We start from the raw sequence: 26,266 nt of genomic DNA, 5'->3' as shown, positions 1-26,266 counted from the left end.
TAAAAGAAGCGGCGGCGCTCTATTGAGCTGCAACTGTGCGGCTCTTGTAGTGGGTTAAAAAAAATAAACCTTTAGAGCCCTCTAAAAGTTATTGGATCAAAGTGTGTACAGAACATGTGGACTTGATCCCTGTTGAAGTTCAAAGAGCTGACCCTAGCAGCTCTTTGACGTCAGTGACGTCACTAGAAAACTACCAATGGGAAAATCTGTTTGTGAGTCTTCAAGTTGTGTTCTAAAGAAAAAAGTCAGACTCCTGTGATTACAACTTGAAGAGAACAAGAGAATGATTGACAAACATGATTCACCACTATATGTTGATAACTTCACTGTAATTTACATCAATATGTGCATCATATTTTTATATTACAAATTAGGACGTAATCTGAAACGCATCAAGCTCTGATCGTACCCACCTACAATTATCTCCGTCAGTTCTGATGTGCAGTGGAGCTGGACTAAGCTCAGGGATCACATTTACCCTGAGTCTGAGGGAGAGCGTGTCGGTTCTGCTCCTGTTCTTCGTGGGTCACGTCAGTGTTTACTGAGTTGTAGTGACGTCAGCGACCGCTGCACAGTCGCAGCTACAGCGATGGACCTGTTTTATTCCCTTTGCTTGGATCAAACCCCGCTTTGCAAGTCTCAACACTTGACTCACGCACTCCCACGAGGATCCTCTTCACGTGAACACGCATCAATGTTGCTTTTGAAAACCTGGTGAATGATTTCCCCTGTGGCAGCGACTTTGAAATGCGACTTGAACCTTCCGTCGCTGTCTCGTTGTTACAGCTGTTGTAAATCTTAATCAGTCAAATAAGATAAATGAATCAGCAGCTAATAAGCTGGTTAGACTTTAAACAGCACTGCTATTAAAAACCTCTTCCAACCAGACTTCTCTTAATGAATTGCACCAACTGTCTATTTGGACAGACACCTGAAATTCACTGATTCAGCCAAAGCCATTAGCTCACAGGAGACATGTGGAAGGGCTGCTGCATGCTTTTTGTACTGTTGGGCTCTGCAAACGCTACAGTTTGACTCCATGCGCCTCCTTGTTGACGATTGTTTTATCATCTCATTGGGCTCATGAAAAACACAGCAATCAGATTTTTAAGACCAAAGGAGCGTAAGAGGAAGTGCAGTGCTGTGTGGTGCTGTGCTGCCAGTGCTGGATGCACACAGGGATTGTTGTGGAGACATATAGAGGAGGTCACATGTTCCAGCCTTAATATCCGCCACAGAAATGCTGACTTCAGCTCCTAATAATAGAAGCCGATTGATGGCTGACACCAGGATGCTCCCAAAGCCTCTCCTGAGAAGCGGTCGGCTGCTGTTCTAAACGGAAGAGGTTGGGTTCTTTTTACATAAAACACAAATCAGCATATCTTGTGTTTTGTTGCTGTTTGTTGTGTTATGCAAGAACTGCGATTATTGTAATCGTGAGCTGTGGGTTGACAATTAGGCAGCGCCGCGCTACGGAGAGTAGAACAGCAGTTCAGTCATCAGGCTAGAAGTTTGTATTCTTCAGTATCTTATGCAAGAGTCGGATTAGCGTTCACGGACTGTTATGAAGGAATTCAGGCACATCACTGTGTTTGATGTATGCGATTCTATAGATTGACAGGACGTACTGCTGCTGCAAGTAAATGGTTTAAAGGTGACGTGGTGGTGGTCACCCTGCTCCATTCAGTGTGTAACTAGCATGTTGTGTCGTTTCCTCTTTCCACCCTCAGGTTAAAAAACCTGCACATTGATGAGTGTTACCACTATCAGTGGTGGAGCCAGTAGCATTTTACTTCCGCTACATGGTTCCATGCATCTTTTTTTAGGTTCTCCCTATGTGTGACAGCAGCAGCAGCAGCACTGAGCCGCTCTTTGTGTTCAGAGCTACACCAGAGGTCCCCCTGCCCAGCTTCCTGCCTGCGCTCACACATACACAGTGCTGCCATTCATCTCACCTCTGGATTAGCAGGCCCTTATCCTTGCAGGTATGTTCGTGTGCAGGAACGTGTGGGGGGAAAAGGATCCAGTGTCCGGCGTGGTGACACGAACCCGCTGCTCCCACTTGTTAAATGTCTATCAGTCGGTTTATTGTGTGGAATACTTGGATTTAATGGCTGCAATAAAGGATGCTGGCAGTGGTGAAAGCTGCGTCTGATGGTTGTTAATCGGCGTTTGGAGTCGCAGTTAGACGTCTGAATGGCTGCTCTGCCCTAAGTCCCAGGGAGCTGGGAATTATGTTCCAAACTGTCATTAATAGTCCACTATTTCAGATGAACGGGATCTGATTGATGGAGAATACGTCTGGTCCACTGTTGTAGTCATTGCACATGTTGGCATTTATAAGAATTTCCTTGTATTTTGACATGCTAGTTCTTAACCAAGGTCAATGTGGTTCAGATGGGGTTTGTTAACGGTGCCTAAGTGAGTGGGTGCATTTAATTGGTTATTTGATACAATCATCACATGGTATTTTGTCTACAACAGCTTAAATGAGCATTAAGTGCAGAAGAAAAACTCGACCCTGAGTCAAAACCAGTGGATAGAAGCTGGATTTGTCACATTTCTTGTTATTTAACTCTCTGGTTTCTTTTTAGCTGTAATAATGCAAGTTAATTGAAATTCCCTAAGGATGTGGCGTTTTACCAGCTTTTTTTTAAATTTTAACTTCAAAATCTCTATCATGGCTAAGTATTACCCATTAAAATTACATTTTTAAGGTACTTGTTATTTACGATATAATATTTTATTTTATTCTAAACTTAACACTTTACAAGATTATTTTGTGAAATGCACAATTTTGCCAAATGCAGAAATACTTTAGATACTTTAGAAACAAGAAACCAAACATACCAAAAACAGGTGTAGGTCAATGATGCATGAAAATAATGAATAGAAATTTAAAGTTTAAAGTCTATGTTATAGGTACGAAAACACCTAATGTTAATGAGTTTAAGAAGTAAACGTAGTGAGCAAAAAAAGTGGAAAAAAAGCTGATTCAGCTCACAAACATCCTGTTTGTCTGTCTGCAAAAAAGAACAATGCATAGTAATCATTGTTGTTAGTCTGGTACATGTACTGTATCAGTCCGTTTCGATGTGTAGAATAATGGACATTTTATATGTACAACAAGAAGTGATGTAATTAAATGATTATTGAAGTAAAAGCAGCCAAAGAGAATTGACACGCAGCTCATTCGCACCCGAACGCTCACTGCTTTACTGCTCACACGCTCCATCCTAGTGCTTAAGGTGATCAACCGGTTGATTCAAGGATTAAGTCAACAGGTATTATCTGTATCTGAATGTTGCATGAGTCACAATAACTGAGAGCATTTCCATTTACGTTCTGTAAACGGTCATGACACAAAGGTGACGCCGCACTGCTCATCACCTGGATGCAGTAGCTTCAGGACGAGTCTCAAACCTCATTAAACATCAGGGAGTCTTGAAGATGAGCGCTGTCACCCCATCCCCACCCAGTCTGAACCTGAGAGGCTGTGATAGACTGGCTACATCCAGTCAGGGGACAGTCCCAGCTAATGGGCATCATCTGCTGTGGGCCGTGTTTGTTCAGAGCGAGCTCCTTTTGTTTCCGATGAAGTACTGTAAACACCAAAACGGGCCCAGTGCGGAGCAGGTGAAACGTGAGACGACCAAACACAGGCTGTTTAGCCTCCATCACTCAATTGGACTCTACACTTATTACAAGTACGGCTGGGATCACTGTAGTGATGGCGACAGTCATTCCACACGCTGCAGGATGGCGTGACAACGTGCAGTGCATCACCTCCGTGAGAGAAAAGCCTCGTTTTGGCTCCCCGTCCGCTCCACCAGTGACTTCATGTCATTTCATGCGCTGCCTTTGGTCTACTTTCCAAGAAGCACCTCGTCTGAGCTGTGGAGGTGTTACGTCAGAAAGGCCTCCAACACGGTGTGAGCTGCGTGCACTCACTTTCAGTTCTGCTGTGAGTGGTAGAATGAAGAATTTACATCTCTTCATCATCTCCTCCCACTGCATTTCCTCTTTGTCTGTTGGGCTTGTGATGACGCTGCGGCTTTACCTCGTGGCCTCGGCCCCGTTTTAGTCCTGGTCTCTGAACTTTGATCCCACATGTGCTGGCAGGTGCTTTGTGTTGAAGGAAATGGCACAGGAAGCAGTACAGTAGCTTGACCGATTTGGAGTCCTGAGTCATCGACGCACAGGCAGAATCAGGCCTGTTTTTATATAGCACCAAATTTAGCAAATGACATCTCACAGCACGTGCCCTGCACAACGACTGTATACTGATTAGATGTGTATAAAAAAGCCTTGGGGTGACTGGCCATCTGCTGTGACCGGCTTTGCTGAGGACATAACTGCATCTATGTGCCAACTGTTGCTCTCTCAACCAAGACCTCTGTATTTACAGTATACAATAGTGGGGGTGTGATGATGACGGTGGCGTGGTACCAGGAAAGGCGTGACGCTGCACCATAGCGGGTTCCATGCACCCGTCTCCCACGGCCAGCGCTGCAGCCGGGCAGCCGCCGTCCCTCCACTCTCTCCTGTGGTGTGTGATGTGGCTTCACGCTGGAGGATGTGAGCAACAGGGGAGACAGTCGGGTCTGTTGCATCATAACAGTTAGCAGTTACTGTACATGTCTACACACTTGGCCTAAGAGGCAGCTCGCCCCTTCCTCCCTCCTCTTTTTCCTCTCCATACGTTTAGAATCAGACATGAAGTCCAAATTGGGATATCAGCCTATCTTTCCTTTTCCCTACTCTTCGCAGTTGCCGTGGGCAACCGTTACCCCCACAAGGCAGCAAGCAGTGAAGGGCAAGCTCGCTAAACGGCGAACGGCTCAAAAGCTCCACACGAGGCTGGATGTGTATGTCATATAAGGTGTAAGGTGCTTTAGTCGTACAGAACAATGACGAGCCTTTACACGCGTTGAATCCAAACCTCGATGCACCATTTTATGGCCACGAGGCACCGGAGGCAGGGGTCAGCGCTGACGTCCGAGAGAGGGAGCCACATTTTCTGCTCCACCATAGTTTTGACCCCACCTCAGGCCAGCTGAAGCGCAGAGACCCAGTTCAGGCCTCCCACACAGCCTCGATCACAGCCACGGCCACAGCCACGGCCACAGCCAGCCAAGGAAATGGCTGTTCTGTCCTCATAACATTACACAGCGTGCACTGTAAATGTCAGCTGGGTGAAGGGACTGAGGTTAAAGTGCTGAGCAATGAGTGAGTGCCTGGGCTTTAACCATTGCACTGCTCAGTTAGCACTTTTCTTGTAGCTGACTTGTCAGATCACATTAGTGGTCAGACCGGGGTCACTTCAGGCAAAGGTACTGTGTGTGTGTCCTGACACATGTTCCTATCGCTGTGAGGACACTGTGTGGCGGCGCCGCACCTTGTGGAAGATTAAGAGTTCAGTTTTTTAAAGGTTGGGTTCAATTAGGTTTAGGTTGAAGTTGGGTCGACGCTCTAGGAAATGCATTATGTCAATGGGTAGAAAGACGAGCACGAGAAGCCGACGGGGGCTGAAATCACTCACATGCTGCTGACATGAAGAGGTCGCCCTTGGTGGTGTGTGTGTGTGTGTGTGTGTGTGTGTGTGTGTGTGTGTGTGTGTGTGTGTGTGGGTGTATGTGTGTCTGTGTGTCCGTGTCTGTGTGTGTGTGTGTGTGTTCGTGTCAGTGTGTCTGTGCGTGTGTGTGTGTGTGTGTGTGTGTGTGTGTCTGTGTGTCTGTGTGTCTGTGTGTCTGTGTGTCCGTGTCTCTGTGTGTGTGTGTCCGTGTCAGTGTGTCTGTGCGTGTGTGTGTGTGTGTGTGTGTGTGTGTGTGTGTGTGTGTGTGTGTGTGTGTGTGTGTGTGTGGGTGTATGTGTGTCTGTGTGTCCATGTCTGTGTGTGTGTGTGTTCGTGTCAGTGTGTCTGTGCGTGTGTGTGTGTGTGTGTGTGTGTGTGTCTGTGTGTCTGTGTATCCGTGTCTGTGTGTGTGTGTGTCCGTGTCAGTGTGTCTGTGCGTGTGTGTATGTGTGTGTGTGTGTGTGTGTCTCTGTGTCTGTGCACCAGCTCCTACAGCTGCTGCAGGTTTCTCTTTAACAATGCAGTTTTGTGTACAGTAGATGCATGTCATTATGTGAACTTAGAGGAGCTGGTGTAAAATCAGTCTCCCACACAGTTCAAACTATGCGTTAACTTCATGTTTCCCAGTTGATATAGTTTCCTGTCGTATTAATGTCCATGTAGCATCAAGTATTTCCTGCAGCTCAATAAAGCAGAGTGCTCCAAATGGTAGGTGAAGGACTGGAGTCAGACAGGATGTGGTGTCTGGCTGCTGATGCTAGATTCAGCTGCAGCAGATAGCAGAATTAGTCCCACCACTAAGAATGATGGTGGTGAGAGCTCATCAAACCTTAGGTCTTTTGTAAGTTTCAGCCCTGAATGTGAAGGTAGCTGGTGATGCTAGTTCCACCGCAGCTGCACGACGTCTGATGTAAGTGTTTGTGGTCTGTGTTGGAGACAAGGCTTGAGGTGACCACACCTAACTTTGCACAGACCTGGTTTGTCCTTAAACTCTTGATTTGATTTTGGACTCACAAACGTCCTGATGTGTTTACTGCCCTTGTCATTTTCACATCACTTTGCTACAGTATGACTTGAAATGATCTATACCACCAAGAAAGCTCTAATCCTCATTATAACCACTAGAGGCTTGTAGACAAGTAATGGGTGATTGGAACTCCAACTCTGAAGCTCAAACTCGGGACTGAATTAACCCGAGCACCTTTAGTTTTCTTTTTGTTCTGTAAATTGTGCCTTTAGATTCACGTTTTGCCAAATGATGTCTCGACCTTTGCTAAAATATAAAACACGTCAGTAGAGCAGGTTTGAAGGATGATAGGTGTTAGAAGGTCATTCTTGTGAAGCTTGAAGAGAGGTTTAATTTACTTAAGCGCCTTTGTTTGTCACCTTGTAGGATTTCCATCCCAGTTCGCAGCCTCTGAGAGACACACGCACGTGAGCTCTGCTCTGTTTCCCTGCTTCACTGATGAGTGGCTTCTGAAAATGCCCTTTCCCTGCAGTGTCACCTCATAACTGAAGCCCAGGCTTTATTCATTTACACATTTGTCACATGTGTCCTGTATCACAGACCGACCGTCCTGTGTTGTATGTAGCTTGTGAGTAAAGCGATACATTTGTTATTCTCACCTCTTCATCAAAGCCGCAGCGAGGCCTCCTTTTTAAACCGGCTGTGTTTACTCTGGCTTCGGTCCTTCACTGCTTATGGGCCCTGACAGGAGCAGTAGACGATAAGATGTGATCCCACTGGAAGCGGAGCTGAAACCAGTAGGTGTGTATGAAGAGACAGTTGTTGCTTTGTAGAGAATAAGTGTGTGTGTGTGTGTGTGTGTGTGTGTGTGTGTGTGTGTGTGTGTGTGTGTGTGTGTGTGTGTGTGTGTGTGTGTGTGTGTGTGAGAGAGAGCAGCTGGTGTGTCATTTTCAATCAGCGTCTCATTGAGGCCAAAGGGCTTCATCATTAGGAGTTTTGCATGGAGTTTCTCAGCTTTAATCTACTATGGTCAGAGCTGATGAAACTTAAAGATGCTCATGAAACAGGCTGGACTGCTGCGTTTTATCATATCTGGCTGTCGCTCAACAGATCGAGTCTTTGCCACCGGACACAAAGCGCTGACCCCACAGCAGGAGGAGGTGGAGGTGGATGCGGTGAGGGCCTGGACACGACAGCTGCTCGTCCGGAATAACAGAGCGGCTGAAAGGATCGCGTTACCCACCTGAGCTTTTAATAGGCGTGCTTGAGTGCAGAGAGAGCAGATCAGTGTGGAGTACAGTAGCCCCATCACATATCACACATGAAAGCTATGTTGACAGAGGAATACAACGCTTTAGCGTATGTGTTCTGGGAGGCGCTTTTCAGGCTTTTCATGAATCACGATTCTAGGCTGGTTCCACCCAAAACTATTGTTTGAAGCTGTGATGAATATTGATTATTATTAACGAAATCCTCCGGGTTTCATCTCTTCTGTTGGAATCATCCATCCAACGCTAGCTTGTCCCCATGATGAAGTCCTGCTCCTGCTCCTCCCAAGCTCCACTGTGCATATGGCTCCTGAGGTTTTAGGAAAAATGTTTGTCAAAGTAATTTATATCTCCGCCTGGCTGCCATCACGCAGGATTGTGAAGTAGAATTATTGCTTCTGGCAGATTCCAGGGAGATGGAAAAACCAACCGTCGTTATTGGTTTTATAGGAGAATTAAATATATTTTAATGAGAGATTTTGCTCATAACTTATATTTAGATCTAATCCTCAAACTATGAGTTCTGCATATTTGCTCTCCGCAGCTTCCATGTGCTCCCAGCCTCGTCCCTCTTCTGCGCTGTGGAAAATTGAAATTATTGGAGCAGCCACACATTGAGTCATGTTCTTTGGATATGCCTTAAAACCACTAACACGGCGGCTACTTACAGTATATCTTTCCATATCATTGTTGGTGAAGGAAATCAATTAAGAGTTGAACTCTTAATGAACTAAAAGAAACCAAATCAAAGCTTGGAGTGGTCCAGTCTATAGACACTTTGCTGAGTCAGCACCGTGCCGCAAATTAGCTGCGATGTCGAACCCTTTTCTCTGCTTAGTACAGTCACTAGAAAAGGAAAACTAAAACCAAAGGTCCTAAGTAGTAATGTACATTTCTACACACACCTTTGCTGTAAATTATTATTTCCACTAATGCAATTTTACTTTGAATGAAATCAGCCATAAAAATAAACCTTAGAATTTCACATCCCCAAGCTCACACTGTAACTTGAGAGAGAGATGGCATTTTGTTGAGTGAAAAAGGCTTTTATGAACATTAGTGTGTCATCCAGAGGCATGGCTTCACCAGACCTGAAACACAGCGTCTTCACACTATTGCCATTTTGGAGACACACCCAATGAGGCCACAGTGGAAAACAGAACGAGCTGCTTCTCAGCTGGCGTGGATTAAAACCCTACATTGTCCTACTTTCTGTTGTTTTGGTTGCTAATTGACTGGATTCTTTTTCCAGTCTTTGGGATGTTTTCACCAGTTTCTTTGTGACTTTGGAAACACGCACTTGCCAAGTTCGGATTAGCTTGTTTTGTCCCTGAAGCGTAATTATTGGAAATGTGTCACTCATAGGAATCTTCCATTCAGGCTTTGAGCCAATTTGCTGCTTTATTTTGAATGATTTGCTTTCCGCTTGTTTTGATGGTCACTGAGCAAAGGCTGAGTGTGTGAAGACTAGTCTAATAATTGGGGGAGTCATGTAAAACTATCAGAAAGCATCTAAGCTGGTTGTTTAAACTACTGGGGTTTCATCCTGTAGCTGTGGCTCCTCCACAATAAAAGAACATGACTTTGGAACCGACAGCACCGCCTGCGTATGAAATGGCAGCTATCTGTCTCGCTCTCATTCTCACTTCATGTACCTGCTTGAGCATCAGTGCATGACCATCTATGTGCTGCTTTATACTGAAAGACGAGACCTTTAAGATTTATCACTTTAGCAGCACTGGGCAACAGCTGAGAGGAACAAAGCGGAAGCAGGCTCTGGGTCGGCGATTGAGGGGACATGATGTGGGGGGTTGAGTTGCCAAAAGCTCATGGATCAGCTCCATCTTCTCTATGAGAATGTTACTTTGGCCACGGCTTTATTTGTTACTTTGCATCTCTCAAGAAACGTTCCTGTGTGGAGTTTGGGGCCACCCGTTCACTGACACTACCTCCACCACCAGCCACTCTGCTGTATTATGTTCCCTCAGTGCCGACAGACTTATGACCTTTAACGTGCACGCCGCTAAACAGCTGCTGTTTACCCGACCACTGAGCATCCATCAGGGAAGCGCCTCACCCTGATGGTCCACCCGCTGTCCTCACGGGCCTTTACAGGGACCGAAGCCAGCGTCATGTGGTTAGCATCAGCCCCATCAGCGACGCAGAGAAGAGGCTCGTCTTTTACGGCGCAATAAACCCAGCGTGAAGTTACGTGCACATTGGTTTCTCTGTGATTAAACTGGGAGGTGGAGGGAAAAATGGGCCCAGCGTGCGATCCTGCAGGCTCCACATATACGTGAACGTACACATACAGACTCATACAGGTGCTGAGGTGTCTCTCTCTCCAGTGTGTAGGATCAGCTGGGCTCCAACATTGTGTGTGTGTGTGTGTGTGTGTGGGGGGGGGGGGGGGGGGGGGTCTGTGACACAGAGCTCTATTTTATCATCCTACTGCTACTCTAACGAACAGTCTGCACTCGAACTACTCATGCAAATTTGCGTATATTTAACATTTTGTGGGTTCTTATGGGTTGTGACTGAAAATGACAAACCTGTCATGCTGTTGCTTTCATCCTTTTCTGTCGTGAAGAATGAAGCAGATTAAGCAAATGATCGATCGATCCATCCATCCATCCATCCATCCATCCATCCATCCATCCATCCATCCATCCATCCATCCATCCATCCATCCATCCATCCATCCATCCATCCATCCATCCATGCCGCTTAATCCCGTACGTGGGGTCGCGGGGGGCTGGAGCCCAGATGATTTAAATGTAAAAGGGAGCTGTTGAGCGGCCAGTCATGTCTCGGCCTTCATCTTTCAATCGGAGCCACACACAAACAGAAGCCAACACTTACCCACTGACCTCCTTTGTCCACCCCACGCGTTACCATTCACGCACACTCCTATATGCACTCCAAGCCCACACATCAGTCATCCAGTCCATAGGTCCACTTCTCCATCCATCCACCCACCCACCCGTCTGTACTGTACGTCTACTCTGCACACAGTCGCCCTGGCTCTCTGCATACATGTACTTGGGGCTGGGGTCACCGCTGGGGGGGGAATTAGAAAAGATTTCCACTTCAGAATCTGCAGTAGCTTCAGTAGAGTAGTCATACACAGGTCTGATTACAACCATCGTCTGTGATGATGAAGCAGGAGAAAACAAGGTCAGTGTGAGCAGACTGATGAATCTACAGCTTTTTACAGCCTGATGGATGTGAAGTTGGAGAGCGCACAAACACGAGCAGCTTCTTCACCTGTCAGTCACACAACGCAGAGCCAGAAGTGGTGTCGCGTCTCCGTCTGCCTGAGACTGCGCCCGTTTCAGCGTCCTAAGGTCAGAGCTGTCAGAGTCTCACTGAAGGACGTGTCAGATGTATAAATAGATTTATAAATCTGCAACAATATGCCACAGAATTACTTTAAATCTGAGTGCTACTGTACCTGTGGCCAGATGTTTTAACATCAGCATTCTGTAGCTCCCACTGCAGATGTGCTCTTACTGTTATGCATTCAGGGATACGCTGTTAATCAGAAGGTGCATTTAGAGCGTGAGGTTGAAGAGGAGGCAAAGGTTCACAACATACAGTATGTTGAGCACTCTACCATAACGCCCACTTGTTAAAATATGGGGCTTAAAGTGCCCACGTCACCAGATGAATGTTGTGTTTAGAACAGGCTGAGCTGTGAATTCCCCTCTGGGTGATGTCAGTGCAGCGGCTCCAACAATGCCTGAAATCCCTTTTTGGAAACTCCAGTGACAAATGCGTTAGAGGATTTGCACAAAGGAAGTTTGCCTTGTTTCAAAACACTAATGTCCACTAATATCCAACCGACTTAGCACAGTTGGACGTCCCAGCTCCTTGTCGGTGAAGTCTCTGTTTGATAAGCTACAACTTCCCTGTCTCTTTCACTATGCGGCCTACTGTTATCTCAAGCCTGTGAGCTGAGCACTGCCACAAGTCATATTAGGGAAAAAGAAGCTTGGAGCGCTAACATCACAGCAGTGCCATCGCACGCCCAGAGAGAGAGAGAGAGAGAGAGAGAGAGAGAGAGGCCTGCTGCGTCAAGGCCTCACCCCCCAGAACAGATTGGATCATCTACTGCAGCTCCACAAGTCCAGGAAAAAGCCTGCTCCACATCAGGCAGCTGAACCCTAATGGAATTGATCAAAGAGCGTCTTGTGTGTTAGTGTTGCACCGTTTTTTCAAACATTTCATTTCTGATGAAATATTTTAAGAACGCAGAATTCTAAAAGTATCGATTCAACTCTTGTACTAGTGTGTCTCCTTTGGCTTTTAGACGTCCTGCTGTTAAATGAGTCATGGTTTACGCACTTCCTCTTGTTCGCTGTTGCTTTTTAAATATATTTCATCCTGTATTATCTAGATTTTTTTCCCATGCTGCTGTGGGGCATAACTGGAATATGTAACAGTGATTTAGACAGGTGATTATCACCTGTGTGTCATGTGAGACAACATGTAGTTAGTCCTTGGTTTAGAGGATCCAAGTAAAGGCATCAGATGATAGTCACACACTATGATGCTAGTGGATCTGGGCTTTCGACCGGAGGCTGCTGTACTGAAAGGCAAATCAAAGCATCCATCCACAGCCCGACCTCCACGGTCTCTTCATTGTGCTATTTTAATACCACTGCTCCCTGCGTCTCCTCCATCTAATCCTCAGCTGGTGTGGAAATATACTGCATTTGATGCTCACAGTACATTGTAGCATTTCACCACATTATGTTTTTGTCATACCAGATGTGGTTTAATATTAACTGTACAAGAATCCCATTTAGTGAGTCAGCCGTGGGTCTTTTGTGTCGCAGAGTCATGCGGCGATGCGGATAGAGCGAAAGGTAGGGCCGACAGTGGGCATTCATCCTCTCAACATCCACAGCCTTAATTAGAAGCCTAATTACACAGAGAAATGGGATGCCAGGGGAGAGGAGGGGGGGCAGAGAGGAGAGACGCGAGGCGAGGTGCTGGGGACGGGGCGCTTCGTGCTGCAGAGTGGCAGTTCTCCAAAATAGATGGGCTCCCTCCGACTCCTCCGCCTCCGCTTGCACCAGCGCCACCGCGCAGCGCACAGTGGCTCACAGTGGCGTGAGCTGCAGGAGCAAGTGGAGGTTTACCCCCGTGACCCCCGCCTGTCAGGAGCTCCGCTTCTGTGAACCTCAATCAAATCTGATGAAATATAACAGATAAAAACCCCATCTCCAGCCTCCTGTGTTTGTACACATATCTACGGCGATCAGGTTCAAAATAAGCAGACACCTCGTCCCTCACCTGACGCCTGACTCCACCTTTGCCCCGAGTCATCATACATCATGCTCATTGATTGCCTGGATGTCATCTTCTCTCGCTCCTCCCCTCTCCTTGCTTTTATAAAATCTGGCCAGAAACGGTTTGCAATAGATTCAGAAACTGAATGGAAACGCATCAGGGCCTCTGCTTGTGCTGCACTCAGATGTTCACACTAATAGAGTGAACACCTCCACAGGACATCAATGGAGGATTGTTTCCCCCAGAAGGTCTTTGAAGAGCGATACCCCTGAAAGCTCCAGTCGCTGCGCTTCTGAAATGGGCATTTAACAAAAAAGTGCAGGTTTTAAACGCACTCACTGAAGCACGGCGCGTTCTGTCCATTTGCATAAAGACTTGTTGTGTCTACTAATGAGAAGTCCTCGAGCAGATTAGCTGGTGATTCAGAATGACATTAGCATTTGCTGTGCACCTGTGAGAACCAGAATGCTTTAAGCAGAAACTTGGAACACAGCTGTTTATTTGCGTCATTTACACTTCGTCATTTTTGTATGTTCACATTTCTTATACGTTGTTGTCTTTTAACAGCATTAATTGTCTGTGGTGATCGTCTCGTGTTGCGCGTTATTATTCACAGATATCTGGTGAGTCAGGGCCTTAAATTACTGTGTGCATGAGAGGATTAGTTTAGTTTTCTTTGCTTATACTGTACAAAAATACATTTGATCAAATCTGTTGATTTACACTTTATGCTTCTACGTCATTTATAATTATTATAGATTTGGCTTCAGACCGTGTATGTGTTATAAAAACGCTTCACCAAGATGTTGTCTTCAGTGTTTCTAATGAACCATAGCTTCACTGTAGAAAGGTTTCTACATTCTTACATAATATCACAAACAGTAAATTTTTGTTTGTGTGATGCTTTGACTTATTTGCCAACTTATAGACCTGTTTTCTATTTGACCAGTAATATGTGTGTAGAAACGCTACTGTAATGAAATGTGCATTAGAGGCAGTACCGTAACATCCAAGTCACAAAGAGCTGCTTCACACTGGATACTGATTTTCACCAGTCACTCAGCACAAAGATGTGCATGAACGTATGGTCCACATTCAAATTGCCTTGCAAATAATTCTGGCCTTGCGTTGCAATTTGTCCTTTTATGCTCCTCGCCGCTCTAGTGTCCTTCTCTCTGTACACTGCTCAGTGTTTAGTGCTGTTCAAAAAGATGGGCAAAAAGGTGTCAGCACACGTGGGGCAGAGAGGAAAACAAATTCATTGTGTGCACCACTCAGCATACATGTGGATTTGCCTAAATAGACCCTCTGCAGCCTTTCAGCTGCAAGAGAAGCCCTTTTCAAAAGCTATTGAAATTGTGCAGGATAGATGCTGCTACTGTATCTGTCACACAACATCTGAGGTGCTAAACAGACTCTTTATTGTGCTGAGGAGCTGTTAGACCTCAGGCTCGATGCTTCAGTGTCAAGCTAATCTGAGCGTATTTGCGTTTTGCTTTGAGTGAAACCCGTGTCCTAGCGCACCGTCTCCTCTGGCTCCATTAAGTCTCACTGCAGAGCGTAAAGCTGCAGAGGAAGCGTTAGGCGAAGACGTACAGTAGGTTTCATAGAAAGATGCAGCACTGACATTTTAGCTCCCTGAATGTGCAAACCTCTGGCTCCAAATGCGGAGGAAACGATGAGGGGGGCAAATTAGGAAGTCGCATTAGACAGCAGCGCTGTCGCTGCAGGCTACGGGGTTTGGCGAATGAGGATACTCTGTCAGCGTGTGGCCACAAATCTATTTCACTTCACTGATAAGAGTTACAGTGCTGAGCAAAGACATGCAGCGTTTACACAGGGAAACAAGCCGTGTTTGTGTCTCCTCCATCCAAGATGAACACAAATACTGTAGATAAGTATGTCATTACTCTTTATGTTAATTGAGTTACGTGTAACAGGCGTCTCCTCTGACTAGCTGTGGTGAAAAAAAACAAAAAACAACAGGCAGAGAGAGTGAGGGAGACGGAAAGAGAGATGCACAACTTTGCAAAAAGGAGGACACACACACAGCGTTTTAGCTATTCAGCAGTCTGGAGCCTCTTTTGTTGTAGTTTTTGCTTCACGAGGTGCCAAAAGCTTTCAGCTGGTGACAAGCCGTGACTGCAGACTGGTCAGTTTTCACTACTGTGCTGAAGAATGCAGTATGTCATCAATATGCCATCTGCTTGGTGTCCTTCTGGTTTAATATACGCTTTTTGGATAAAGTCTTGTTAAAATAATAGAAATAACAATACACACGTCAAATACGTTTGATGATCACCTAGTGATTGGATACAGATGTAGTGTTATTTAGCATTACACAACAATTTCAAATGGATGTAGTAGATGGTCTTCTATGTTCATTTGAGAGTTGCTCATTCTCAAATGATTTAAAGAATCGAAAACCTGAAAGTGTGAGGCATCGTCTCTGAATCAGTTGTATTCTTGGTCATAAACAATAAAATCCTCAACTTTGACTGTAGTTTTCTCAGACACAGAAAAATCAGCGTATGACTATTTCAGAGTAGAATATACAGTAATGATGCAAATTTTAGGTCTTACTTTGTGATGTAACACTAATGTTTGGGACTATATGCATAGTATATTGTTTGGCATAATTACAGTTTGCTGGTTGGGAGTTGCATTACAATGGGGGCTTCTGTTTATTACATTGTAGCGGCCCGGGGGTTCCATGTCTCTGAGTGTTGTGGGGGATGTGTGGGTTGTGCAGCACCGATGTTGTTGGTTCAAGTGACCCTCATGGTCATGATGTGTTCAGGTGTTCCAAAAATAAAGCTGGTCACCTGAGCATCTCTAGTAGTAAAAGCATATTTGTTTTTTATGGTTTCAGTAGTTAGGTTTAATGATTTTTAAGAAATTAGTTGAAACCGTTGAATACCATAGTTGCCACTATAAATGTTTGAGTTAAAATAATTTTATAATTGCAATGTAAAGTTTTAAGTTACATTAATAAAGATTTTGTGATAAATGAACATTGTGTTTAGTACTGAACTCAAAATGCCCATTTCCTAGCAATCAAAAAGAATACAGTATGTAGCATGTAATCATCTGTTTTAAGTTATTGTGAAATTTAAATTTTGAACTCATGAACTTAATCAGTTGCCTTAATATTTTTGGGTTCTGTTAATCTGCTGCAGTTGAAGCAGTGACAGGCCGACAGCAGGACCTGCACTTTTAGGAAGGCCCACTCAAACGTGTCACTGTTGCTATGCAGTTATTTACAGTAAGTGACTGGGTGACCGCTACCAAACGTCATACAACAGATTACACAGTCAGAACATCACTGTGTTTTTTTGGCACGTATATGTTTAGTTATGTAATCAGCGGTCAGCGTTACAGAACAGGCCTGTGTCCTTTTATGTTGGTCTAAAAATAAACAGGCCCCCTCTGTCTGTATGTACAGTAGAACAGTACAGTAGTACAGTAAAATAAATCTTATAAAGTAGTAGTGACATGTACTGTAAGGTGTTGACAGTCGGTAACTAAAGATTTAGAGAGTGTGTGTGTGTGTGTGTGTGTGTGTGTGTGTGTGTGTGTGTGTGTGTGTGTGTGTGTGTGTGTGTACATGTCCTCATAGAGAGTCCTCCCTAGTACACTGCTGCCTTGTGGGGCTAAACTAATTGGAGCATAGTTCAGCAAATGGAGAGAAAGAAGAGAGAAAGAGAGGGAGAGCAGGAGCTGAGAGAGCCATGATACGACGGAGCTGGAGAGTGAACAGAGAGAGTGTGACTCTTAAAGAACGCAACAAGATGGAGCAGATAAAGGAGCTAGAGGTGCGCAGTGCTTGTGTATAAGGGAAGTGTCAGTTCTTCCTGTATCCTCTAGTACAGTACTTACAGCACCTGTATCTGTAGGAGGAAGAGCAGGTTGCAAACCGAGCTAAGAAACTGGGCTCAGACTTTGAACTGTGTCACATATTCAGCACCTAACGTTTGTCAGATGCTGCCAGGACCAGGACGTAGATGAGATAAACGTGACACAGACGTTAAAACCCAGACGTGTGGTTGTTGTAATAAGTACTGTGTAGTGATGAGGTCATCCTGTCTGTGGAGGAGCAGCTAGATGAGCTCTGACAGTGTTACTACACGTCACACTTACAGGCGACTCTGTGAAGCAGGTCCCCTGATGACTGAAGCATCTATAGCAGAACAGTAGCACATCAGCTGGAGCCCAGCATGTTCAGCTGTACAGCAGTACAGTAAGGGTCATTTGCACAGTGTGTTATTTTCCTTGATTTCACCACTTTAGGAGCTGAATTTCACAGCCTGTTGATAACGTTACTCTTCCAGAGCTTGTGAGTCACAGCGGCTCAGTTATTTTAAATCTCAATAGGTCTCTGTAATCACCATAACAGCTAAACGGCTATGAAGACAATGAGAGGTGAAGGGGTCCAACACACACACACACACACACACACACACACACACACACACACACACACACACACACACACACACACACACACACACACACGTTTAATTATTCGATTTGAGTCGTTTTTTTGCAGTTGGTCCTGAGCCCACAGGACCAGAGCTTCACCTGCCTTCCTGTACCTCAGAAACGCGACTCCTCCTGGAAATGTGCCGTTCACTGATCCCCCAGAAAGAGTCCTCTGTTCAGAGCAGCTGCAGTTTGTCAGCGATACGTTGCTGCTGACTGAAGAAGAATGTAATTACAGACAGAGACATGTTTTTTTCTGGAGTTTCTTGGATGGGACAGACACTGACTGTGAATAGAAGTCTCACAAAAGGTGTGTGTGTGTGTGTGTGTGTGTGTGTGTGTGTGTGTGTGTGTGTGTGTGTGTGTGTGTGTGTGTGTGTGTGTGTGTGTGTGTGCGTGCGTGCGTGCGTGTGTGTGTGTGTGTGTGTATGTGTGTTACATCTAAGAGCTAAAGTCATAGTGTTAAATGATTAATTCACAATAAATCATAGAAATGGTGGGTGAGATGGACACCAATGCAACATTTCGGTGGTAATTGGTGAAATCCACCCATTACTGTATGTGAATCATGACCTCCATAATATGATGCAGCGTTACAGTACATGTACTGTATGACGAGCATCATCTCACCACACTCTGCCTCAGCTACAGTACGTGTAGACCTTTAATGTGGTTCATTTCTGCATATGCTGTGCCCTCGTTCATGGTAGCGTTCAGTCTGTCTTTATTTGCAGTGCTTCACTTCCGATGCCTCTGCTCGCAGCTCCTGTATATATTTTATTAAGGTTTATTTCAACTGAATCAAGCACGGCTTTGTTTTTCTGTGCATTTAAGGAGGCCTGTTACTTGCTGTGATCTCTTTTTCTTAAGCTTTTCTACCTTCACTTGCAGGCTGTACTCAGCCCTGTTCACTATATCTTTTTAATCCAGCCTTTATTCTCCTCTTCTTCTTCTCTCTCTCTCCCTGTCTCTCTTGCTCTAACTGCTGGTCCACAGTCAGCGCGTGGGTGTACTGTACAACTGGTAATAAATGCACAAGGCTCTTTTCTTTGGCCAGAGTGCAGTGAGTCACTGAAGGGCTGCAAGCAAGATAGATGTGTGTGACACTTCAGCCGCGCTTAGTGCAGAGCGATGTCTGCAGGGATCAGCAGCGGAGAACAGGCTTCTAAGTGAATATGTACACACACTGTTGCAAGTGTACACTCACTAAATAACACGCAAACACACACACACACATACTGTACATGCCGATGATGATGTGTGATAGTCGTAGGTTTTCCAGGGTGCAGCGGTTGTCTCATTTTAAATGGTTTCCTGTATGAAAATGTAGCAACTCTGTTTGATGGTGAGCCACAAATGCAGGTTGTTACAGTATGACTCGCACCCCAGCGTTGCTGTTTTGTCCACACCTGTGGGCAAAAAGCCGTAATGTATGTCAGTGTCACAAATTCATTGTGTGAGAAAACCTAGACTCCTTCCATGTCTTCACTTTACTGTAAGAAGTAGACGGTTTGATTCTTTGCTGAACAGTTACTTTCTCTGTAAATTATTATGCTATAAATTATTCCTGAGGTTTGAAAGCTGTTGTTGGTAAAATGCCCACAAGATGTTCTTACATTACTCGGACAAACCAACCACAGAGGTGTATAAAAAAGACAGGCAAACTAAACCCTGTTAGGTAACTAACTAACTAACAAACTAACTAGGGCTAAGACAAGTAACTAACTGATAGTTACAAAAGTAACTAACAGGATTCAGTTACATATCTGGTAAACAATGAACAAGGCTACAAAACTCTCAAACAATGAACCAGGTCCTTCAAAAAACTAACTGCAAACAAACTCATACAGTAGGATCTTGGACCCATTTGCACAGACTCCCACATGTAAAAGACGTAAGAACTGATTAATTGAATGCAAAAAACAAAATACTTGACAAAGTACAAAAACAAAATAAGTAAATACAAACAAAGTAGTAAAAGTAGATGTGAAAACAAAATCACTGCATGCGCACAGAATTCTTCAAACCAAACATAATGCCACGCAAACCTCTACAACAAACACAAATGGGACAAGAGGACATGTTACAAAACGTACAAACAAATGAGTATGAAGTGAATGGACAAAACAAAAAGTGTTGAGTCCTCATGAGCTGAATATGGAGCCCAGGTCTAGGAACTACAGTAATATCGGGTGCCTTCATGTGCAGAATTCTGTTGCCACATTGAAAATAAAAAGCTAATTACCTCCTCATAACTCTTTGACATCACAGCAGAATCTCCACCTTGTGAAACGTACTGTAAAATGTAAGACCTACATGTACTTGATTTACTCTCTGATTTATTTTTGGTTAATTGTCCCACTAGGTCATTTTTGCCTAGTTGTATAAATCTCCATCATTGAGTACAATTTTAATGGTCCTACTCAGCACACATATTGGATTTTGCTCCAGGCTTAAAATTCCAACAGGCTGACTCATGTTTGTCTGAGGGAGGAGATCCCGCATCATACTTGGTTTCTCAACAAGTCATTTTGTCTAATGCTTAACATGGTTTCAGCCACACGTTAGGGAGCATCCTGCAGGCTTCTGCAGCTTTTTCAATAATGTCCCCAACACAAATTGAGCCCCTCATTTGAATACTCATGAGTGTGAAACTGGCGACGGGCAGACCTTGGGTCTCACCAGCAAGCTGGTGCAATATATCAGGTTCAACACTGCCTTGTTGCAAAAACATAATTATTCTCCCGGTTTCTATTTGGCAGCGCTTTGTCTCGTAGGTACAGAAGTCATTTGGAGATGAAGATACATTTCAGATGAAGCAGAAAGCAAACTTAGTTAGGGGATGATATTTTAGGGATAGGACACTTACAGTGAAGTGTCACAAATAAAACAACTGGGACTAGAAACAGGAGAGGAGAGAGAAGCCTACAGAGTCCAACCAGAGGCCAGATTTTACATTATGTCATGCATCTAATTTGCTGTTTGTGATTCTGCATTATTTGTTTCATATAATCTGTTGCTCTGTCATTTACATGTTAGGGCCAGAACACGCCAGGATAAGAGTGTTTCTCTCATATCACAAAGTCATGACTGTAAGGCATATTTTCTAGAGAGTTGTTTTTCAAAATACTGGTGTTTGACTCATTTCTATGTGAAAAATCAGGATCCATGACACACTATAAAACCTGATGAGTTCAAAACCGATTGCCTTCAACCATTTAAGTTCATTAACTCAGTTAACACGAATGGAATTTCGATTTTAGTACAACTAACTAATTATGAAATAGTTTGGTCTCATAAACCAACGTTTAAGGATTACGTTAAAATAATATGCAACGCGTTATATATTAGCACCTAACTTACACTTGATCTGGCTACTCAAGTCATTGAGGAAACCGATACACCAGGTCTCATAGTCATTGAGAAGAAAGAATACGTCATTTTCAATATGATTCTGATTATGGTTATTACACTCAGGATAGGCAGCATGAGCTCCAGTACAAACAAACCATGTGCCTCCAGTGGTTACCTGCTTTGCGGTCTAGACACTGGTGCTGTTTGTTATTTTTGCTATGATCCCATCAGGTTGAGCAGGAAATGACTCAAGCAGAAACAGACTCTCCTGGATTCTGTCTGGATTGGTGGCCTAAAAAACGTTGGTGGGGATAAATAGGATGCCATCGTGCTTTGGCGCCTCTCAGCCAAGGCTTTCATTACATTTCTTGTAGTTATGAGTGTCGTGAACGAATCTTTTGAAATTTAGCCCCTCGTTGTCCAGAGATGCACCAGAGGACCAAAACATTATGATGCTTTGGTCGTAATTGTACGCTAGGGAAGACTTCCTGAAGCAAGTGTCTCATCTAAAATTTTAGAGGTACTGAATGCTATCATTTGTGAGACTATGGTAAGGTAGATACACAAAGCTAAAGTCCATAAGCACCTCCTAAAAAGTGTTTTCCTTCTGAGATGATCAGGACAGGCAGTAATCAAAGAAGTGTCATGTCCGTTCTCACCAGCTGTTACGTGGAACTGGTGGTGGACGCTTTTTGAATGTGGAAGACATTATTGCCCTATTTAGCTCTTCCAAAGTGAAGCCATAACAAATATTCCCCAGAAACATGGGCTTTTTCTTCCAGCAACAGTTACAAAAATGTTAGGTTGTGCATATACAGTAGACATGCTGTGACTCAACAGGATGCTCAGCAGGCCCTAAAAAATGCAAACATGATTTTCATCTCTTCATGCTCCCTCAAATGATTTATGTAAAACATTACATTCTGAAAGTGCCTGGACAATATGATTTAAAAATGCATTTAACAACAACAACAACAATAGGTTCTCCGACAACAGGACCTGATTCCTTTCATCCATTATCGGGCAATAAAATGTCTTAGAATTCAAAAGGTTACAAATTCATGACAAGATCGGAACCGTGGAATTTAAACTGACATAAGACTTTACTAAGAATAACATCATGCCAGCTTGGTTTTAAGGGACCTAAGCTTAAACACTCAGATTTTGTCTACCTTTATTATTATTTATTTCCTTATTTTCAACCTTTCAAATCTGGGCAAGACTGTGTCTGAAAGGAACTGCAACTAAAAAGAACCAATAAGAATAAAGTCCAATTGACATTATAGCTGATGCAACATGCAATTGAACAGTCCAGGTTATGACATTTTGTCCTGTGCTGCGTCTCTCAGCGCTGTGCACAATTACAGTTGCTGCACACATCGGGTTCACCAATTTGGTTTAATCAAATAGAATTGAGATGGGGAGGTGTTAGAGGTTATGGGGTCAGAGCTCGACAAATAAACGGAATCCACATTGAGCTGGGCTCACTGGCGGTTCACTGGACACACACTGATCGTTTATTTGTAGAGTGACGATCATAGTCCATCCACGGATAGACTAGATGGTCTATGATAAACGAACCGGGCTTGTGAAAAAGTCACATCAACACATCAACAATGTAAGGCAAAACTAGAAAAGTTTCTGAATCGTGGCCTAATACTTAAAATGCACCAAAAGTTTTTACTTCAACAATTTATTTTTGAGTTGGGTTCATTTGATCAAAATGAGGTATTCCATAGTTTCTTCATCATACAGATGTTTTACGTCTCATTATTTATGATAAATGGTTTTCAACTGACCTCAGAAGAAACACGTAGGTTCACCAGAACCAGTGGTGACAGTTCAGTGAAGACAGCTGTTTTAATCGCACCACATCACAACATGGCCTTTCAAAAAACACTGGTGGAAAAACAAATTTCACATGTGAAACCCAATATGTGGAATAAGCCGCACGGCACAGAGAAAGTGAAGCTGCACCTCTGCAGCGGCGAAGAACCTGTGACGACTTTGACCTTTGTGAGAAATCAGAAATCAGCAGCTTTAGAAATCTGCTTCAAATCCAGGAGTTGTGGAGTTCATGAGCGCTTTTAAAGCTCGAGAGGGAGCACTGCAGCGATTACACAGTGGCACTCTTGCTACTTACCACTCAGTGGCATAATTAAAGATTATTTTTGAAGGGCTGTCTCTTACTGACATACAGTCCAGTACAGAGAGAGCACTGAAATGATGTCGTTGCTTCCTCATGTCCCTTTACTGTGCATGTTTGCTGTGATTAGCTGAAGTGTTGGCTCCATCTGTTATTGAATCAGAGTTTTAAATAGGAGCAGAGTCATCTTTATGTCAGGAAGGTCAAACCTTCTTAAGCTATTAAGAGCAGGAGAAAGGCTTTGGCCTCTCTCTCCACCGTTTCTCTCTTTTTCTTCCTCTCTCTGTGTTATGTTATGTTACGTGAGGCCCAGTATCCTCGGCCAGCTGTTCCACTTCAGAGACAATTAACAGCAGCTGTTTTCTGCTACTGCTGTTAGCATATCTGCTTTCATATCTGCTCAGCATTCAACCAAAACAACTCAATGATCACTTTCTGGACCAGCTATGTACTTACTGTATTTACTGTGTGTCGGTGCAACCCGTAAATTTTATAATAATATTTTAACCTTTATTGATGCCAACAGTGATTGGTTCAGATTTATTACTTTCATTTAGTTTTTCTATTTCGAGGATCGAAGGCCTTTCTACATATGTGTGACCTACTCTGTCTACTGGCCAGCAGCACAGCACACTTTCACACAAGCTGATACACACTGAGTGAATCCCACAGACTGTGGGAGGTAGCAGGGTGCTTGGATGTGTGTCACAGTTTCAGAGATAATTCCTCTACTTTTGCTTCTACCAAAGAAACCACTGTAGTATTTGTTCTATGCACTTTATGACGCCACTGCCTCTTCTTATAAGGTAAAATCCACCCTGGTCTTTTGAAATATGAACATTAATCGCATATCTTTCGTATTATCATTATTGTTCCAGTCCAACTTTCTTCTAGTATGAAACCCTACATGCTGACCTTGTCCTCATCAGCTTTTTGACCCTCGTTTATTGCCCTTAGTGGTTGTTGCCTTTTTTTACTCTTTGTGGTTAATTTTGGGTGCCTCATTTTTTTTCCACTATAAAACTAAAAAACAACAGAAAGCTTTTTTTTTCATTGCATGTCTTTTGGTCTCGGTTATTTTCCCTCCAGTCAGATTGTTGGCAAATGGAAATGCTGTGGAGTCAAACTTTTACATCATACAGTATTTATTTTAACCACCAAATATAATAAACACAGTGCTTCTTTACTGTCAAATGTTTTGCTGTGGTGCCATACAGTGCAATACAGGTTACACAGAAATAAAGTGCGTAAAATGTTAGCTTCAGTAAACTCAACTAATATACAGTATACTATTCCCAAAAACCAGTCTGAATGCGTCAGTGCGTTTCCAAAATACCTTTAGTATTTTAGTGTTGAAATCAAGGTTTGGAAATATTTATTCTAATGTAGCATCAGCCTAAAAAAACACTGTATAACTATTAATGGGTGTGGGCGGATGCTGCAGCTAAGTTGATCCACTTTTTTCCATCGTCACTCAGACATTTGTGCGGCGTTTGTTTCACTAGGCTGGTATTTAAGGTGTCTCTTTAAATGACCAAACACCTTTCATTGGAAGAATGCACCGTACAACGTTCCTTCGATATCCAGGTTGAAGTTCCACAATTTACTGCTTCGCCTGGCGGTTACTGTATATGCTTTGTTTTCAACCACTGGAGTGAAAACACAGGAACCCTGATGTCTGACCGACTGCACGCAGGTCTTAATCTGACGCTGTCTTCTTTCAGTGACGATGAATAAAGGCAAAACATTTGACAATAATTATCAAGAAGGAAGGAGATGGTAAATGTATTATTCAAAGAGTATTATTCGTGTCAGGCAGTTTAAAATAAGCTGTTTGTGCAGGTGTGTATGTGTGACTCCGCTTGGCCATCACCTCCACCTCCACCTCCACCATGTCCCGCCTCGACGGTGGAGGGGAAATGAGGGCTCCGCTTCCCTAAATCAATCTTAGTGTGAAACTGTCAGGCGGCCAGACACCAAGATAAACAACCAAACTGGGTGCAATGCAGACATGAGTGGACGAGCGAAGAGACAGTCAGAACCTGTAGTCTGGCAGACAGAGAGACAGATAAACATGCAGACAGCCAACGGGAAACACGCTGGTGGTCTCAGCCAGTGCCGGCAAACCGTGTAACTCAAATGGAAAATAAGGAGGGGGGCGGAGAAAGAGCAACATTACCACAGTCCTCCACAAGCTCCTCTACCCCTCTGACTCTTTCTTGGCCTCCATCTCAGTTACCCTCTCCGTTACCTTGGCTTCTGGCTTTCAACTTCTTCAACATTTCAGCCCCTTGTGTCTTTTTCATCTGGTCTCGTCATGACTGCCTCTGTGGCCTTAGCGTGTACCATTTACCACCCTCTCACACACTTTATGTTGTTAGTGCAGCTGTCTTTCTTCATATTTTTATCCAAGCCACCCCCCCCCCCCCCCCCACCTGTCTGGACTGGCAGCCAGGCAGACAGAGGTAGCTTCATGCTAGCGAGGCGTGATTGTGTCATATTGAGGCAAAGGAGAGCTGAGTTGTCTGTGGCCACAGTCCATTTATTCTTATTACCACTGGCACCCAGAGCTGGAGTGAAGCCTCTTCACCCTGCCAGGTTATTTTAGGCCTATGTAATGTCTGCCCATTAGTGGCGTAGCTAATAGAAACTAAATAAAAGTCCTCAGACATGGTTTTTGTTTGGCTGCTGTGACGTTGCGTGTACTTACCTAATTACTAGTGTGTACCTGCAACCCTGCATCTTGACTTGTACCAGAAAGTGACATGTTACGTACTAATTGGGCTGCAGGTGAACATTATCCTCAGTGCTCACCATTGGCAGATAAAATATAGACATCAGAAGCAAACTTGAGTTGAGGCAATTATTGTGTGATTGAATTTTACAGCATTAGCAGCATTCCATGGATAAATGAGTCAAGCGCTGTAAGTGTTTATGAATTGCTTTACACTTAAAACAGTGTGCATCCTCTGTACCTGTGTTCACGTCAGTTACTGTACAACATCAGTTAGTGAGCTAGAGGTAGGTCTTCCCCTGCCAGGAGAAGCGGTTTGGATGGACGCCAGGCGGATCGCGCCATAACCTCTCCCTTTTGGAAAAAGGGGAGAAACTGCACTTTCTTTCACACTCACATCCGGACAGAAATTCCTTAACTTCCAGTCTGTCCTGCACACAGG

General features: G+C 44.0%; 1 protein-coding gene across 5 annotated transcripts in view; it reads left to right on the top strand.

The window, feature by feature from the left end:
* The window catches only part of kcnq5b (potassium voltage-gated channel, KQT-like subfamily, member 5b), a 69,069-nt gene that overhangs the window by 1,104 nt on the left and 41,699 nt on the right, over positions 1 to 26,266 (top strand). The gene's annotated exons all lie outside the window — the stretch shown is intronic.

Source organism: Betta splendens, chromosome 1, assembly GCF_900634795.4.
Source record: "Betta splendens chromosome 1, fBetSpl5.4, whole genome shotgun sequence".
Taxonomy (NCBI): domain Eukaryota; kingdom Metazoa; phylum Chordata; class Actinopteri; order Anabantiformes; family Osphronemidae; genus Betta; species Betta splendens.
The sequence above is the reverse complement of the archived record's forward strand: the minus strand, read 5'-3'. Positions and strand labels throughout refer to the sequence as shown.